A 13,062-nucleotide genomic window follows, 5' to 3' on the forward strand; every position below is an offset into this window, starting at 1 on the left:
ACTGTAATTGTGAATAAACATATGATCTGGATTTAACTGATTTTGTGTGTGTGAATGTAATAAACATATTAAACCATTAGCATGTAGAATTCATGCAAACATCAATCACTTCAAATTTCTTATATTGATAACTAATCAGATTGTAAAGAGTTTTATTTAGGGCATAAAACCCAACAAACTCCCACTTGCACTAATATAAAACAAACTGTACAAATAGGTCAATCTGATGTCTTGATCTTTAGATCAAGTGTAGTATATTTGAATCCACCCAAACTTCTGGAAACTAGTTCATAAGTACACTTATGAAACATCCTTTACTATATGCTTTACTCATCAAGGGATACTGAAATCTTTACTATTTTAAAAGTACATCTTAATAAACAGAAGACATATCTCTCATATTTTAAAATATGTAATTGAGATAATACAGTGTAGACTTTTCTTCAGCAATATAACTTTCTGGCAATTTCGAATAGACAAAGTTATAATTCTTCTCTGGTAGAGCTTGAATTATTATACAATAATTCCTCCACCCCCAAAGTAAGCACCATCTCATAGAAATCGAAATGAGTTGGTGAGATACTAGGACAACTGATACACAGTTTAATATCTAACATATAGATCACTTTCATAAATCTTTCTTGAATATCTTCTAATGTTCCCTATTTGATTACATCTCAGATAGCTCCCACTCAATAGCAGATATCTGGTTAAATAATACTTTTAACCTCTAATTGTTTGGAGAGTTACCTAGTTGTGACTTTTGTATTAGTCTTAAAACTTTAAGTTAAGACTAAGTCATCAACATAGCAGACTAGTATTTGAAGTGAAAAATACATGCTAGAGATAAAGTAATCAAAAGTAAGATACCATAAAATTTCATGAGGATCAAGAATTCTAGGTTCAAGTCATTCGAATGGACTGAACTAGAGTTCTTTATCTTATTCTCATAATTCTGATAAGCTATACCTATCCATGTGAATGGTTAGATTCGCTTTTCAGTAGTGTTCTTAAGTACCTATCACAATTATCAACCTAATGAAGATGGGTATAGAATTTTAAAATTCTCCCACTCAATTAAGGTAGTGTGAAACTTTAACAAAGAACTTTCAAAGGTATCAAACTTTTACTTACAACAGTAAAATCGAAATGGAACATACAATTAAGATCAAGAATTTATATTGATAATAGCTGACTCATTATATTACTTCCATGTTTAAAGAAAATATGTGTCACATAGGGAATTGTGGAATAGACTCCACCCCTAAGTATATACATATAGGGTACTTGTGGATAACCTCCACCCCTAAGTATATAGAGATTATGATCCACCCCTAAAGGTTGTAAAGATCATTATTCTCTAAGTGTGATAGAGTTTATGTGGAGTTGAATACTATCCAGAGTTCATTAGATATAAAAGATCGTTGAACTGCATAGTTTTCTTAACTTTTCTCCACCCCTATCAGATCAAAAGATCCTTTTATTAAACAAATTCTTAATAATTGTATTAGAATTAACAATTATTAATAAACATAGAAATAATTTCTAGTGTTTATTTAATATAACTCGATGAAGAGTTGTAAATATTATAGAATTTGCTTCAATAATAAAAACACTTACACATACAAACATACAAATATAATGTGGTAATAATTGATGAAGATAAATGAAGCTCAATCTCATGAATTGCAATGGTAATTTCGAAAAATAAAAGAATACTTTATTAATAATAAAATAAAAATTTATTGCAACAATATGAGAAAAACAGGGATAAATATCCCTAACTAACATTTGAAATCCAATTTGTCTTTAAACTAAAATAATTAATTCAAAAATAAATTGAAGAGCTTCATCTTCATCTGGACGATTTCACCCTTTGGTCTAGCATTCTGATCCAACTCAATTGAGTTCAAGTAGCTTGGCCTATAAGAAGAAGAAAACAAATAAACAAAGTTAGTCCAGAATCATAAATCCAATTGGATAATAATTCACTAAAACTCTTAAAGTTTATAAATAGAAATACCTTGTTTCTTTGCAAGAAGTTTAGGACATTGGGGTTTCCAATAACCTTTCTCATTGCAGTAGAAACACTTTCCTTTAAGTGTAGCATCACCAGAAGGAACAGCCTTTTTATTCTTCATGGCTTTTGTTCGCTTCTTGGTGTTGTTCCGCTTCTTCTTCGATTTGGGCTTCGAAGCAGAGGCAACATTTGCTTCAGGTTTGTTCGTCTTATTACCATTCCCAGGATTATGAGGTTTACTCCCTTTCTTCTTGGGTCCTCCAATCAAATTTTCATAAGTTTGAAGGTCATTGACTAATTCATGAAAGTCAATTTCCTTCTTATTCATGACATAATTTGAAGTGTATGGTAGAAATGCTGGAGTCAGGCTATTCAAGATAAGGCTTACTTGAGTAGCACTGTCCATTTCAGCACCATGATCCTGGGCTTCTTGGAAATAACTTGACATGAGGAGAACATGGTCACGCACGTTTTTATGAGGTTCCATCCGTGCATTAATGTACTTCTTAGTCGCGTCAAAGCGTGACTGAAGTGATGCCTTACCGAATAGCTCGTTTAACTTCGTCATAACTTCAGCAGCCTTTTTGGTTTTAGAAAACCGAGTTTTGAGGGTGTCAACCATGCTAGAAAGCATAAAGTATAGAGCTTTGTCATTTGCTTTCTGCCAACGCTCATACTTTTCTTTCACAGCTTTGGATGCATTGTCCCCAGGCACTTCAGGTGACGGCTCAGTTAAAACAAACAAGGCACTTTCTCCTATGAGAGCAATATTAATGTTCTCATTCCACTTATTAAAGTTAGACCCATTCAGCTTGTTTTCAGTCAACAGTGATAACATGGGATTCATTTTGATAATACAGGATACTACAAAATAATAGAAATCAACAAATAGAAATTAATAATGGTTTAACACAAAATCAATTCAGAAATTATAAGCACATAGCAAGTAGGAATGATATGAGAAAATACTTAAAAATTCAATCCTAAATAATTTCCAAGGTTTTTCAACAAACTGATATCAGTGTCCCGTTTAGGCGAGAGTCAAAGCTACCATCCATTGAATAGAGTTGTCAGCTCATCTAAAATGTTAAACATTCTAGCAACCTTTTATTCGATCAAGATTGGAATCCAGCGTTGTCCCGTTTAGGCGAGAGTCAAGGCTATTCTATCTTATGAGCTACTACCATTGTTTCGCAATTTGCAAGTCAAATATGGTCGCCACCATTAGGGTGATCTATACCATATAAAACACTTACAAACTACTTATCATTCGAGATTAAACGGTGCGAAATTGCTAATGAACGTTCCTCCATTAGGAAGGATTACTCACTAAAACAAACGCGGTGTAAAACCCACGATGGAGATCGAATATCTTAATAATAATACAGCTCATTCTTTAAAATGTATTTTCTTTATTATTCTAATAAATAAATTCTCATTAAATTCGAAATTTAGAATTAAAATTCAAAAATAAGAATTTAATATAATATTTATAAAATTATACTTAGATGGTGATTGAAATAAAATTAATTATTTCCATCTTAGTAATAATCTTAAATATAAATATTAAGGAAATTAATTTAAGTTGAATTAAATTAAATAATTAACAACTTAAAAATTTCCTTTGAGAATATATTTATTGAGCTCGAAAATTTAAAGTATAAAAACTATACAATTTTCGAAAAAATAATAAAAATAGAAAAGAAATACTTCAAGCAAAAATATCACCTATCTAGATTTTCTTTTGACTAATTAATTCAATTTCTAATATTATATATATATATTAAATTTATTTATTTTAAATTAATCAATAGATGAAAAAATCATTGATTGAAGTTGGCCCAAGAATTAATTAAAATAAATAATTAATTTACAACTCAATCTATTTTTCAAGATAAATTCGAAAAATAATGCATAAATAAAATGCAATTTTTGAAATTGATTAAGAAAATAAAGGAAAAATATATATATTGAAAATTATATAAATTTAAGTTGAAAAATTAAATTTCAACCTAAAATAATTTTCTATTTAATTAAGTGTCATGAAAAATAAATATTTAAGTATCATGATGAAAATCAACTTAGATATTTAAATTTTTCAAGTTAATTAAATGTATTAAATTCAAGAAATAATAATTAAGTGTAGAGAAGGCTTAATTATTTAATTTCTAGTTTAATACTAGGAAAAAAAAATATACTTAATAAAATTGTACCAAAATTAATTATTTAAATAATTAATTTCATAAAGTATAATATTTTCTTATTTATTAATATTAGAAATAATAAGTAGTCTAGAAATTACTATCTAGAAAATATCTTATTTGACTAAGTATCTTTTCAACAAAAATTTGAAAAATATCTTATTTAAGTTATATAAAAAAAATCTAAAAAACTTAAATAATTTCAAATTTAGATTTAATTAAATATCAAAAATTAAGTTATAACCACTTAATTTGAAGATATCTTTTTAAGTTAATATTCGAAAAGATATTAACCTAAAAAATATCTAAAATATTCCATTTTAAGTTAATATTCGAAAAGATATTAACTTAAAAAATATCTTAAGAATCTTTAATAACTAATGCCTAGGATTCCTCAACTTAATTTAAAATTTAAATAAAATATTCAAATTTAAGTTAGATAAGAAAAATCAGTTGATACAACTAATTTATAACTTAAATAGGAATATTTAATTAAATAAGCTCCAGAAAAAATCTAGTTAGTTAAAATTCTATATTTAATTAAATACAAGAAAAATACAAATAGTTTGTCTAGAAATAATATCTAAACTAAAAGTGTTTTTCTTAAAATTAACTTTAAAAATATTAAAATGAAAATAAATTTCATATATTTTAAAAGTTAATTATGTTGCTAATTCAATTTTATTAGCTCAAACTAATATAATTAACCTAGTACAGTTATTTAAATCAGGCAAATGGGCCTTCACAATTGGGGTAGTTCATGTGAGGGGTTCAGTATGTCGTACCCACTTTTATGGCTCCCAACTCTCACACAAGGGCCAAAAGAGAGGAATTTAACCTTAAAATAAATAATTGTTATTAATTGAATAGGTCCAATAACTAAATGGACCTAAATAAAATCTATCATGGTGTGACATTTTATTTAGCAACAACCTATATGCATTTATATAATAAAATAAACACATAGGCTCACACAGGTACACACTTGGATGGATCCTATCATGTTGCTAGGTCATACACAGATGAAAGAAGATTGTAAAATTTACCTGTTACAATTATTAACTTGACCAAGGGAGCCATCAGATCATCAGATCTGACAAAAAGTAACCATGGCTATTTGCAATCAAGTAATAATAGGTTTTGAAAACTTACACACAAGCTAAAACCACATACTCCTGCACCAAGGTTAGCTGGATAGTTGGAAGTAGGATTTATTTAATTTTAAATAAATAAATTTCGAAAATAATAAATAATTAAATAAATAAAAAAAAATAAAAAAAATTCGAAAAATAAAATTAAAAAAAATATTTATTTTCGAAAATAAAAAAAAATTATTTAAATTTCGAAATTATTTAAAAAATAAATATTTAAAATTAAACCTACAATTTTGAAAAATTAGGTTTCAACTAACCTAAATATCATTTCAAAATTTGCTAACTACTTTTAAAAATTAAATGTTATTTTATAAATGTAAATTAAATAAAAATTAGAAAAGATAAATTAAATATCTTTTCCAGATTTTAAATTTAATTTTAAATAAAATAACAAAATTTAAAAGTTAGAAAAATATCTTACATCTATTTAAAATTACATGATTATAGTTATCTTATTTTAAATTTAAATAAGGTCAAAATATTTAAAAAAAATTAATTTTAATATAGTAAAAATCTGACCTTAAATTTAAAAATAAGATAAGATATAATCAAATTTAAAAATAAGATTGATAATTAAGCAAAAAGATAGATACTAACTATCTTTAAATTCAAATTACACTAATATCTTGAATTAAATTTAAAAAATATTAAATTAATTCATAATGATAATTAGAATTGAAGTAGGAATAGTAATAGTATAAATATAGAACTACACAAAAAATCGGAAGTTAATTCCATGAAAAAGCATGAAAAATCGAAGAAAAACGAAAAAAAAATTGCGAGCTGTACGGACAGTTTTCGCGATCGCAGGAAAATTTCAGCACAACTCCGATTTTTTCGAATCTTCAAAAAATCATAACTAATTCAAATTAAATCGAAATTGAGTTCTGTAAAAAAGTAACTTGCTTAATTTTTTCCATACTATCCAATAAAAATAATTCCAGAAATAGATATTCAATTATTTTTAACGAAAAATTCACAAACACCAATCAATCATCAAATAACACTCAATACAACATGATGCCATCCAAAAAACAAACAAACAATCGTTTTAAGTCCAAATTTCATGCAAGTAAATCAATTACCATGGCTCTGAGGCCAGTTGTTGGAATTTATTTTACCAGGATCTTAGATCTACTCACAAGTATGTTGTTTAAACACCCTAAATATGAACTTTCTAAAACGATAAATTAAACACATATAAAGTTAAGAAAACCTTACATTGATGCAGCGGAATTAATGTCTCCTTCCACTCAGATCTCTAACCCTCGTATCCTTTCTGTAGCAGAGTATAATCAAGATCTGAGCCCGAATGTCCTTCTTCTTCAAGTTTGATCCTTCACAGTCTTCCAATCTATGATTGAGTTACTGCTCGATGTGTGTGGGCACTTACTCTCTCACTAGGGTTCGAAATTGATGAAGAAGAAAAGAGAATAGGGATTTCGGCCAGGTATAGAAAGTGGGAAAGGCTCAGTTTTTCTGAAGAGAGAAATTTCTGTCAGAAAAGATTTGTGAAAACTTATGATTTGACTGAGCCATCACTTTCTATTTATAGGCAACTACTAGGTTTAGGTTAAGAATTATTTGGCATTAAAATAATGAAAATATTAATTTCAAAATCCACAATAAGTGGCCGACCATGGTGTGTTAGTGGGTCCCACTTGATTTTGCAGTTTTATCAAATTTTATCTCTATTTTCTCAAAAACGCCAATTTTCCAATTCTAACCTTTTAAATGCCAAAACTAATTATTTAATAGCTAAAATAGATTATTAAATAATATTGTCATTTAATTTAATTATTAATTAGACATATAAAGTCCATTAATAAATAAATAAACCTAGAAACTCTTTTCTTTACAATTTCACCCTTGCTTAGTGAAAATTCATAAAATTAGACATAGTCTAACTTTAGAATTATAATTGATCAATCACGAATCAATTAATGAGTCTTAAAAGCAGAATGTTCTCAACTAGAATGGGGACCATGGATCTATATGCTGAGCTTCCAATAAGTGAACCAAATTTACCAAGTAAATTCTTACTTATTAATTCTTCGTTGAATCCAATCTTAGAACTTAGAATTGCACTCTCAGACTTATATAGAGCATATTGTATGTTCCACGATATCAATATGCTATCTCATTTAACCATTGTTATAATCTTATTGTGATTTAAAGATCCTCTATATAGATGATCTACATCGAGATGGGATTTCTTTACCGTTCTCACCCCTCAATGTATTTTGCCCCTTAACACACTTAGCTACTTGTAAATGGTGTTTAGTGATCTAATAATTAGTCAGTTAAACAAGAGCTCATCCATTTACTTCTATTTGCTAAGCTCGAAAGGAATCATCACTTGACTTCTATACACCAGTAGAAGCTATAGATTCCATATTTATGTTCAGCACTCCCACTCAATCATACTATCATGTTCCCAAAATATACGTATCACCCTGACCTAAAAGTAGGCTTAACTAATAAATCAAAGAACATGAATAGCACTCCTGAGTTGAGCCTAAGCATATCAGGATTTAGATTCTTTTAATCTTAAGATCAACTACTGATATTGACTTGGAAAGATATATAACGGTAAGTTTGTAATATCTTAACTTAGTTGCAATATCGGTCCAGTCCAATGTATACTCCATACATTCGAAACTAGTATACTTTACTAATGTCCTGGAAAGAACATAACACTTACTCCAAGTGTAAGTATACATCATCGCTGATTATCACATTAGTGTAAATCCAATAACACTGATGAAACAGGGACTAAGTCTTTTGATTCATATGAACACAATCACATTCCACTGTGTTGACGATACTGTAATTGTGAATAAACATATGATCTGGATTTAACTGATTTTGTGTGTGTGAATGTAATAAACATATTAAACCATTAGCATGTAGAATTCATGCAAACATCAATCACTTCAAATTTCTTATATTGATAACTAATCAGATTGTAAAGAGTTTTATTTAGGGCATAAAACCCAACAGCACCTTTGTCACCAAGGTTGGTAACTAGAGATTTTCTGGAGTGATACCATCCCCATGGAGCAAAGTGATGATATTTCTGGAGCGATACCATTTCCATGGAGCAAAGTGATGGTGTACCGACGCTTGGATTGGGTGGAGACTGCAGAGTCAGAGCACATAATCCTACTCGACGGCTTGGAAGAATAGTTTTGTTGGGTAGTTCATGGCTTGAAAGAGTTAGGGTTTTGAAGGGTTTAATTTATATTTTAGGGGTTAAATGTATATTTTATAAAACTAAACATTAGAATCAAAGTGCAGTTAAATTTAATAGAATAAAAAGAGAATATACTGTTAAACCAAGAATTACTATTAGATAGCCACTTTTAATAGATAAAGATATATATTGATTAATGATAGATAAATTATAAGAATAATAATAATTAATTAATTTGTGAATTGTAAATATATTTTAACATATAGAAAATAGAAAAATAAATATTTTTTTAACTTATATTTTTGTAGAATATTTACAAACTTAATAAAAAATTAGAATAATGAGAGAATTGAGGAGAGAGTAAATAAATGTATTTAGAGTAATTTTAGAGCGCCATGTCACCGCCTCATATTTTTTCTTTATATATATATACTAGTAAACAATCCGCGCTTTGCTTCGGTATATTTAAATTTTTTTAAATATAAATATGAAATTAATTGTGTCCTTTAATTTAATGATAATTCAATGGTTATTTATAATTTTTAGCCCTGAAATTTCGACCTAAGTATTAGTGTGCTCCTAATTTTTTCAGTCCATTAAAAATAGTTCCTAAACTATTTATAGTATCTTCAAAAATATGGTCAAGCTAGAATAAGAAACCAGCAGCAGTATGCAACCTGCAATAACCAAACCAGTTCTGTTCTTGTGTCAGCACCCATTCAGCAAGACATAAACAATGTTCCATGGACACCACCGAACATTTCAGGACTAAAAATGAACGTGGATGCTGCTGTCAATCATGAACTGAAGATCTTGGGGGTCGATGCAATTGTAAGAGACCATCAAGGCAATGTAGTTGCTGCTATATCCAAGCCAATATAAGGATGCTTTCGATCGAATGAAATGGAGACTAAAGCACTTTTTTATAGTCTTAATTGGGCGCTGCGATTGCAATTACAAATTACACATATCAACACTGATGCATTGCAAAGTGTAAAAAAACTTGACGAAATGACCACTTTACAATATTATGAATAGTTTGAGAATCATTTTTAACAAACTAAAAAAATTAGGGGTATAATAATACATAGATCATAGTTTAATGGGTAAATATTCCAAATAACATTTTTTAAGAACAATTGGGCTTATTAAAACCTCAAGAGTGAATCCAATTAAAACAACTGAGGAAGAAAAGGAGTGCGAAAATTATATTAATCAATCATGATCGACCACCACACAATATTACCAACATTAGATAAAGCATACTTAACTAAAGCAATGTAAAAATGCAAAAAGTTTGAATATTATTAGACCATCTCCTATGGGAGAAATGAGATATAAAAGTTGACTTATATTTTGTACAAAAAATAATTTTGTGATATTTTACATCAATTTTTATTATTGTGCTCTAATATATAATTATAAATCTTGATATAAAATTTAATATGTTATTTAATGCTCACTTAATAATTTATTAAAAAATATAAAATTTACTAATAAAATAATAATAATGCAAGTCATTTAATACAAAAGATTATATTAACTAATATTTAAAAATAACATAATGATAAATATAAAATTATAGCATTTATTTTGTAAGTTTAGTAGTTTGTGCCCATTATGTTTTGTTTGGTATCAGTGGTTGTTTTGTGTTTATCCTAAGATTGTCGTGAAGTAGCAATGACACATATGATTTGTTCCGTAGTTAGTAGAGATAAGTTTTTTCTTTATAATATAATATTTCAGAATATTTTTCATTTAAATAAAAATTCTTATTTTAATATTACCATTAAGTAGTGTGCTAATTAAAATTTATATATTTTATATAGGTATGTATACATAGTTTTTTTTCTTATTTATTTTCCCTCTCATTCTTTCTCTCTAAATCCTAATCTTAACAAATCTTTCCAAACTACATTGTTAATTATTTTAGTTTGAAAATTACACTATTATGATCTATTTTAAAAATAATGTGGAAAACATGTATTTTCTTACTATCACTACAAAAGATAACTAAAATAAAAAAAGCAACCCTTTTAATTTCATTTATACTTTATTAAGAAATTTGTAACTAAGTTTTTACTAATTTTTTATTACTTATTTCGATTAGTATTTTTAAAAAATTGTTTTAATTTTTAATTATTATTTATTATCTTATGGTTTAAGATATATATGTAACACCCTAACTATCTTAGGCGTATTACGTGATTTTTAAACGTACTGTGCAGCTCGTTGCTAATCAACGAGGTTTATGGAAAAACGTGATTAATTAAAATTTTGCTTTTTCATTAAACTTATAAACCATTTTACAAAAAGTCTCGGGATCCCGATTTATAAAAATATTTACAAACGTTTTTACTGTTCAACTTTTACATCAAAATAAAGTCGTCTAACGACAGTTACAAAATCTCAGCCCTGCTGTCCCGAGGATCGTACGCTCCAGGCCTAACCGCCCCGACATGTACAATCTCATAAGCTCGCTCACGGTCCATCAGCAACTGCCTTGCCTTTACCTACACATGAACATAAACTGTGAGTCGACAGACTCAGTAAGAAAAGCATAATAATATCATACATAAAACTGACTGCCGTGTCCAACACGATACTGAGTCCCGCTACTGCCATGTCCAACATGGTACTGAGCACTACTGCCATGTCCAACATGGTACTGAGTTTTGAACGTTCAGGGGACGGTACTATTGACAAGTATCCTCCTGATCGGTCGAACCGGTCATACTCCGGCTGCTGGTCATACTCCACTCGTACCGACGGGATAGGTCAATAACCGAACCACCAACCCGTGTCGGCTGATCGGTCGAGCCGGTCATACTCCGCCGTCGGTCATACTCCACTCGTACCGACGTGACAGGGTTGGGTGGTTCGAAGCCTAAAGACATATCTCATGTAATCTAACGGGCTTCCTACATGCACGCTAAACATGTAATCTACATATGCATACCGTTATACTAATCTTACCTGGATTCCGATTTCAGGTGTGCCGGTCAACCTGACTGGAACTGAAGCTGAACGGCGGATTACTGGCTCCTAAACCATAAAAATCACAACGCTATAAGTGACACGCTAAATCACTTCCCGGGGACTAAAACTCGAAACTAAAAGTTTCCCTATCGATAAAAAGCATGGCAATACCCCTAAAAACCCAAAAACGAGGAAAACTAGGGTTCTGAAAAATCCCCCAACCGGCAGACCGGTTGCCCAACCGGAATTCCGGTTCGGGAAATTTCGAACCCCCATCCGAATTCGGATGCTCAACCGAATTCGGTTCCTCGCAGGCAGCAACATCAAAAATTCATAACTTGCACAATTCAATCCCAATTCACATGAAACCTTCCAGACCTGTTCTAAACTACCCCTAGAACAAATCCAAGGCATCAAATCCACCCAGATTGCACGAATTCAAAAATCACCATTAGAGCTCAAGCTTTGAGTTCTAAACTCAAACTTGAGCAAACCTAGCTAGCATGCAATCAAAACCATCTAAACCCACTTAAACAAGCTTAACTAAGCCTCTGAAAACAATCAAAAACATCAACAATAACACAGCAACAGAACATAACCATTTCATCCAAAAATCACCTATTTTACATAAAAACAACAAAGCTTTACTCCACCTAACTATCATGCTTCAAAACAACCTAAATAACTTTAATCTAACAAGCTTTAACCTCTGAAAATAAGAACTAATTAACAGCAGCAACAACATTCCACAATCACATGCATTCATCATCTTTTTTCAAGAAAAACAAGTAAGAACACAAAGAAAGGTTGAGAACCACTTACAAGCAACTAAGGATCACAAAAATCTACACAAGAAGGACTTGAATCACCAAGAAAATTCCTCCTCCTTGCTGCTCAAAGATGGCCGAAAGAGAGAGAGTGTTTGTGTGTGTGAGTTTTTTGGAATTTCTTTAAAATATGACTAAGTGTTGAATTAAGGGGAAAAAGGAGTTTTTCACACATTTAACATATTAATTCAGCCAAGATAATAAAAATAAACATTTATTTTTCCCATTTAATAAATCACATAAGACAAAACACTAATGGGGCAAAAAGACCATTTTGCCCCTCCACCATAAAATCACATAATTCATACTAAAGGGGTATTTTTGGGACATTCTAAATTCCCGGCCATTCCCGACATTCCCAATGTCTAAAACCCGTCCCCAAAATGCTAACATACTAAGTTGTGATTTCTACTGAGCCAAACGCCGAGTTCCAAAATACCGGACACCGGAAATGCGAAATATAAAACCGCCGATGACATAATTATGCATATCTGAATTTCATAATTAACAATGATAAATTATTTAAATAGCTATAAATAATTTCCTGATTAACATAAATAACTGCTAATTTCCAAATTAACTAAGCGGGCTTTACAACTATTCCCCCCTTAAAAGGATTTCGTCCCCGAAATCTAACCTGAATAACTCTGGAAATTGAGCTCGCATATCTGATTCTAGCTCCCAG

Source organism: Cannabis sativa, chromosome 7, assembly GCF_029168945.1.
Source record: "Cannabis sativa cultivar Pink pepper isolate KNU-18-1 chromosome 7, ASM2916894v1, whole genome shotgun sequence".
In the NCBI taxonomy this organism is placed as follows: Eukaryota; Viridiplantae; Streptophyta; class Magnoliopsida; order Rosales; family Cannabaceae; genus Cannabis; species Cannabis sativa.